The sequence below is a fragment of the Branchiostoma belcheri genome, unplaced genomic scaffold (genome assembly GCF_001625305.1).
Source record: "Branchiostoma belcheri isolate BF01 breed outbred unplaced genomic scaffold, Haploidv18h27 scaffold33, whole genome shotgun sequence".
NCBI lineage: Eukaryota > Metazoa > Chordata > Leptocardii > Amphioxiformes > Branchiostomatidae > Branchiostoma > Branchiostoma belcheri.
The window spans coordinates 1,786,473-1,793,958 of record NW_017803943.1 but is presented as its reverse complement, the minus strand read 5'-3'; positions in this window follow the sequence as shown (position 1 = coordinate 1,793,958).

The window sequence follows — 7,486 nt, the reverse complement described above, 5'->3', positions numbered from 1 at the left end:
TAAAAAAAGTTGCCTTCATAATGATATCTACGTGGTCATGAAAGGTTGAACAGATGACTAAACACACTGAGTACTATTTTATGTGTGGCGACCTTACTCAAATTGAAAAGACCCGAGGCCTAGGTCACGTGGATGAGTGACGTCAGAAAGGGTCAAAGGTGCCTGTCAATCTGTAACGACCCCCGTCTCAGTTGAGGGGAAGTCTAAGAGACCTGGTGTATATTGACTCTTTCACTTCTCTTAGTGATCATAGACTTTCATAACGTAATTTACCGTCACAGATGAAGTTTCATTTGAATACCCTACAATGTTATACTTTGGATACAAGATGTTTGCTAAACTGCTGCATCAAGCATAATATCTCAAACTCCCCTGTTTGTAGTATAATATAATACCACCCCGTGGCGAGCTATATCATTAAAATGATTTCCCGAGGCAGTGCTGATATTCTTTTCACGGAAAGATTAATCACGGCTTGTTGCTGGAGAATAATAATCTGCTTGATGAGAAAATTACTGCGTGGGTTCCCGTCGTCACCGAGATGCAATATAACAGCGGCGAACAGCGAGGATCCACCGTTATCAAGGGCATCGATTAGCATGCCTGTTTAACCATCTTAAACCTGAGGGACAGTGGGTGATTATTGATGGATGGCAGTTCTAGAGGTCGATGAAGAAGAAGCAAGGAAGTCAATAACAGACGATACAACCCCACCCTCAACAGAGTCTATCCCTCTCTCCTCCACCGCATGTCAGCTACTGCTGAGGCGGGTCATCAACAGAGTCAATAACAGACGATACAATCCCACCCTCAACAGAGTCTCTTTCTTTCTCTCTCTCTCCTCCACCGCATGTCAGCTGGTGATGTGGGTTATCAACAGAGTCAATAACAGACGATACAACCCCACCCTCAACAGAGTCAATAACAGACGATACAACCCCACCCTCAACTGGGAGGGGGGCTACGGGTACGGTTGTTCTGAAACAACAGGAGCTATTTTGTACTTTTTTTTTAATCATTTGCGCATCGACCTTGTCTTGACTTTGTCTAACTTAACGTTAAGTCTGTTGAAATATTTCAATCACCACCTTTAATAGCTGTTTACGTAGGTCGTAAAGTTTGTTTTAATACCTGTTTTCACACTCTGAAAGTATTTATATTAGACATAAACAAAAGAGGAGGAAGGAGGATGCAGACAGGAATTAGATATGCACAGCTTGGATTTCACAGTCTGTGCGCTATAATGTATAGACCCGCGGCTGCGTTCTTTCGGAGCCCATGTGTTCCGCCCAAGGCAATTTCACTTATACCATTTTGATTAATGTATACACATATTATATTCTACGGATAGTAGATGTTATTCTGGATAAATCCAACTTTTGTTTGTCTCTGCACCAAAAACATGTCCTGGAGACTTTCCATAGCTAGACATATGGGAAGCGCTCACGGCATGACAGACAGAATATCCATTCTAACTCAATCTGATTATGCTTTCTTATCATAATCCCCTTTACCGTGGGTCATATTATCGCACAAGACATCAATCAAAGAAACCACAGTGGACAAATCTCACACAGATTACACACTGTATTTGGACAAAAACCTGTCCTTCCAAGAAATGATTCATTTGGGCTTCTCCTGCAAAATATTGCGATTTTCTTCAATCCCAAAGTGAAGGAGCTTTACTCCTGAGTCCACCATCCTCTTACATGAGTTCCCAGCGTAGCGTGAGCTCTCTAGTTCTATCCTGTGTAAATAGTTTTATCCCCTTTTGTCCTATTACGCCACTAATTCGGACATGCATCACCTTCAGAAAGATGATTTTCTCTACCCCAAAATATGTTTTCCTGCAATCACCTCTTTCGGGAACCACCTATCTTCTGGAATCAGCTTTTCGAGGAACAAGTATGATTTTTTTAACACATGCGGCGTTTGTGTTATCTGTTCCTTTTGGATGGAGTGTTTTCTTTTCACATACGTACACATGTAACTTATCAAGCAAGAAAACGCTTAGTACATGTACAAGGTCTTTTCGAGGGTAATGTTCTATTTCTATAATGTTCTATATGTCTTGCGGGAAGAGGGAAAATGACGGAGTGTTTCATTTGCATAATTAGCATTTGGTCATTTTAATCATGACTTAAACTACATACAGAACAAAAACCACAACAATCAGACAACCCCTCGAGTTGTTGTGGCCTAAGTGCTAATCGAAATGGGCCTCCGCGGTTTTTAAAAAAGGTGCTGTATCAAAGACGAGTCTACACTATCTCCGATAGCTGATAGCTCGAGGACATGATGTAGTATTCTGGGACTTTCAGACTGACGTGTCATTTATTTTTCAAATGATTTTTGCCTAGTCGTCGCATGTTAAATCGCAGTGGTATTTTGTTGATGACTAAGATTGATGGAACGGCCCACTAAAATGTCAGATGACATTGAGAAGTAATCTGTCGAGAATCACACATCGTCCTTATCTTAAACCTAAAGAAGAGTCTTTTCAAACTATCCACTACCAGTGGAAAACATTCACAAACGAAAAAAATTATGATAGTACTAGTATATATTTCATATCAGTGTAAGTAGCCCTCTTAGCAATATCTGCATTCATAATCAAGCTGTTTGGTTGCACACGGTTTCTCCACGCTGACAATGCCGTTAGAACCGTCCCACGATTTGAATGCCTAAATCCGATACAACAATTCTTGGAGACCATCAAAAGTGGGTTTTATGTAAGGGCTTTGGATACACAAACACTGATATCAAACTCGTGCTGCTGCTGAGTTTAGAAAGACATCAACCAAATCTAACATCATCCTGCTACTGCCTGAATACTCAAGATGGCAGTACCATGCTAACTTAGACATGATACTCGTATGGCAGACATAAAGCTAGCACATCTATCAATACTGACTATGGAATGATGATATATAATGATCGTCTCATCTTGTCTGCCTTTGTCTGGACTGATGCGTGTTGTCTCGCCAGATGTTCCTATAAGCTTACAAGACGTAACCAGATTCTGAGCTCGGAATATTAAATTCTGTTTCTCTATCTAAATAATTCACGTGATGACACCCTCTCTTCTGTCTTCCGTGACGTACCCCCTGTGGTTCTATCTCTTTTCAGTCGTTTTAAAGATGCTCAAAACATTATCAGTGAGCTAATACTGGACATATTCGCAATACGGTAATCTGTATATACGTATGATATTGACATATACTAACCCTATCAGTACACTTGCATCATTATATCAAACTTTAGGCGTTTAAAAGCAGCGCAGAAACAAGCGAGAAGTATTATTTCTTGAGACCTGCAATATATCAGCCCAACTGGCTACGCACTTTTTACAGCGACAGTATTTTTCCAATGTTCTCACCACAATACGACATGGTAATTTTAAATATAAATATACATTGGGATCGTGTTTTTGTAAACTTACTACGTAAATAGGTGACTAAAATATAGACTTTGAAAATTTGGTTTGCAGCCCCCAAAATTGCATCTGGCACCTTTAAGAGTTGTTGTATGCAACTGAGTGAGTGCGTACATCCATAGCCAAATATGGACACCGCAAATGGACCTACGCGTAATCCTATTATTGTCGCGCGACAATGAGCGAGTAGGAAGAGGTGGATTACGTCGCTTATCTCTGCTGACCTTGTTGCCAACGTTAACAAAGTCATGGCATGAAAACGAGTGAACACATGTTCACGGAGAAAAACGATTGTTCAACTCCCATTCTTGTACAAGTTTCCATGTAATGTACCTGCAACTATATACATTGTCTTGCACTGACATTGACAGGAAATTAGGGCAAAGGCCCAAATAGGTACCAGAAAATTTTATCTCATTTCCTAAAATATGCACGTCTGGTGGGGAAAAGGCCATAGGCACAGTCAACCAAAAAAAATTACCATGTCGAAGGAATGGGATCTTACATTTTTAGTTTCAGCTGCAAAATCCAATATCATTTTCACTGCATCCCGTTTTCATGGTGGTTATTAATTCTTAAAATGATTCATCGATCCTAATTTAGATTAGAACGCGTTGCAGACATTCACTACTTGTTCCCTGGGGCTATAATATCTTCTTACATTCATAACTTTTTACATTACAGAGCAGGGCTCGAAATACTTTTTGCATACCTGCACTGGTGCCCTGTATAGTTTTCAGATTACCTCACTATCCAGTCGTGTTGACGTATTTTCCATGGAGATAGTAATTTGAGAGATAACAATGGTCAGAATAATTCGACACACTCTGAAGTGTAGAGACGCCCGCTTACGTCATTCGTTAATCATATCTACGGCAGATGGGTCTGGTTTCAAAATTTTCTTATGCCTACACCAATTTAATCAATTTGTTCTCGGATTAACACGCTTCGATTTTTCTGATTTGCAAAATAAAATTAGGTTCTTAATGCTCATATTTTGGCTCCAACAGTTAAAGAAAGTCTTCCTAGTTATTACAGTTTCTCCATATCAGAGGTTTGATTAAAATTTTCAAATACATTGTTTCAATTAACAGCCGAGCCTGGTAGGTTCACTTTATGGCTCCTATATTGCGGCATTTTACAAACATATTTCTTGTCCTTTTGGGGGTCAATTTCGGCTATATTCATTATAAATTCTGATGTACGTTGTTTCGGATGGGACCAACTCGTTAACTCGAAATACGTTGCCACACATCCATGTTCAACCGGTGAAAGCATGTGCATAATACACATTATGGCGATGTAAACTAAATTATGAATAGTATACGGTAAATCAAAGGCGAGACCAAATCATCCATACATGATCATGCTGTAATGTATACATTACATGACTATATTGTGACTTACACCGTTATCGATAATATTTTGTAGTTATAACTTTAGACTAGATTAGCCAAGTATCCTTGTTCATTTACTGTCACATATTGTACATTGTACCATGGACGACTGTTGCGCAATAAAATAAATTGATAGTGTAAATAGCAGAGAACGTCGGGTTGTGAAAAACTACCGAGTGTACTGAGCTAAAATCGAACAAAACTGCAGTGTTTTCAAAAACCTTCAATCATTCCTACGCCGCCCCATGGTATGTATTTTTTATGACCATGGACTAATCTAAAACATTACGAAAGTAGTGAGTGAGCAACTTCGCTCTAACCCCAGTAATGAACGTGTCCAGAACCTAATGGTTTCTGTCAAAGCAATTACAATGCCCATACATACTGTACTCAGTGGGGTATCTTTGTGCAAAACGTTGACTTGACTTGACTTTATTGGGATCCACATTTAGCTTACAACAAATGTAGCTATTCTTCCTGTGGTCCTTCAAGACACACATGACATATTTACAAAACATAAATACATGGCAATTACAACATTTTAAAACAGATTAAAATAAAGCTATATACGTGTACATCATCACCACTTCATTTCATTCCAGGCGCTGGACATTCTATACAAAAATCTTCTTTTCTGTGCATTTGTTCGAGGTTTAGGAAGGCGGATGGTCTGTGAGTCTGATGTTCTAGTATGGTAACCATGTGACTGCATAGTGATGTTCTTATACAATGATATGGGTTGTTTTTCTTTCATTATCCTACGTTGTTTCTTTGATGGCAAAACGGGTCATCAACCTGCTGTTAAAAAAAAAAACCAACTGAGCAAAACACTTCAAGATGCTACGAGACGACCACGCCTTATATGGGCTTGTCCCTCTCTCCAAATCTACCGCGTACCGGAAGCTCACCCTGGAACAAAAACACAATTTCCTTCCCCCAACAAGAACAACAAGACTGACAAGGAAAACATACATTGCCATGGCGACGGTGGTTGCTGTTAGGGTTATTGTTTGTATGGCACTACCATGATTTTATGATTTTGAGGAAATTGTAGCCTACCCTCCCGAGTGTATTGTGAACGAGTCCCGGGGTGACAGAAAGTTGGGCACGGAGGGGGGGCAAACAGGTTTCCCAAGGGTTTCCAGGAATGTGGGCATGTCAACATACAGAGCTGGGAGGCATTCCTGTGGACATTCCATGCCTGTGGACAAAATGCCTGTACGATTCCTAGAATTCTTGCACACAATACTGTACCATTAGGCTCCTCCCTGAGACGTCGCCAAAAAGACTCTATAATCAGACTGCACATGTAGAGTCTTGCACAAGACAATGATACTTGAAAATAAAACAGAAAATCATCCTGGCCGCACAGGTAGAAACCTCCCTCGTTGACGACCCACTTACTAGTATGATCTTACATTTGCGTCAAGCTGCGCTACTCGCCATGTTGCCATCAACAGGTGATTTATATAACCATCAATCATAGCGTCTAAAAGCCAAAATGACTCCGGAATCCCCCAAGGCTAGAGCAAAGAGCAGAGAGGAAAAAATCCCACTATCGGGGGAACAAAATAGTAGGTCGTTTTCGAATATGCTAATTAAAGGCATCCGATGCAATTTCAGGCCGGCAAAACTGGGTTTTCGAAGACAATTTTCTGGCCATTCTTTTAATGTACTTAGTTGAATCAATCCTATCCGGGAAGCCTATAGCATTCTGATATCTTGTTGTTGATTTTTTAGTCCAGCTATTTCTGGGCGGCACCCAAAAATAAAGAAACGACTCACGTAGCTTTTATTGGGATTATTTCAAATTTTCAAAGTATAAAATTTTGGGAAAACTTGCTAAGAAATGTCAATGTCAATATCAGAAATGTCTAATACTGTATATATGAGATAGAGTTCAATATCCAGAATATTTTGGTTGTGCGTCCTGAAATTTTGGTTATCGCTATCAGAAAAATATAACTTCCACTACTACCCTTTATATAGATCTACTTGCAATCATCTGCATAATGTATGTAGTATTTGTATATGCATATACTTGTATATGCATATACAAATGTAAAATGTCATCTTGTATCCTGTTTGATAGAATGCTACTTTGGACTAGTGCAGTTTTTTTCTGATTCACTGATCAAAATTTGACCACTGTTGACCGTACAGAATGAAGCATTTGTACATTGGGTTCTCATGTGACACGCCGTGAATTCAAACTACACAAGTCACGCTTCGCTAGACCTGCCTGTTATTTCCTGCTTATAATTTCGTTATTCCGCCAGCTTTAGAGATTTGACTTCGCAATCCGTGAATAGCAAGGCATGACAAACGTTACAAATGTACTTGGATTCCTTGTATGCACAGTCGCCGTACCAACCCTGTAAAGAAATAGGGTTTAAACTGTTGATGTTTTGCAATTGTAGAGCATATAGTCAAATTTTGCCTGACCACCTCTTTAAGCCGTCCATCTGACCAGAGCGACCGCTTTTTTTCTCGGTCCCGATTTTCCCCATACATGTAGGATGTAAGCATTGTTTTCCAAAGCGACCCGCACTATTTGGGGCCGCACATGACCCAATCTCTGCCTATACTGAACGCTTCCACTAGCCAATCAGATGACTGTTTCTGTTTGAAAGAAATAACAGTGATACTCAAG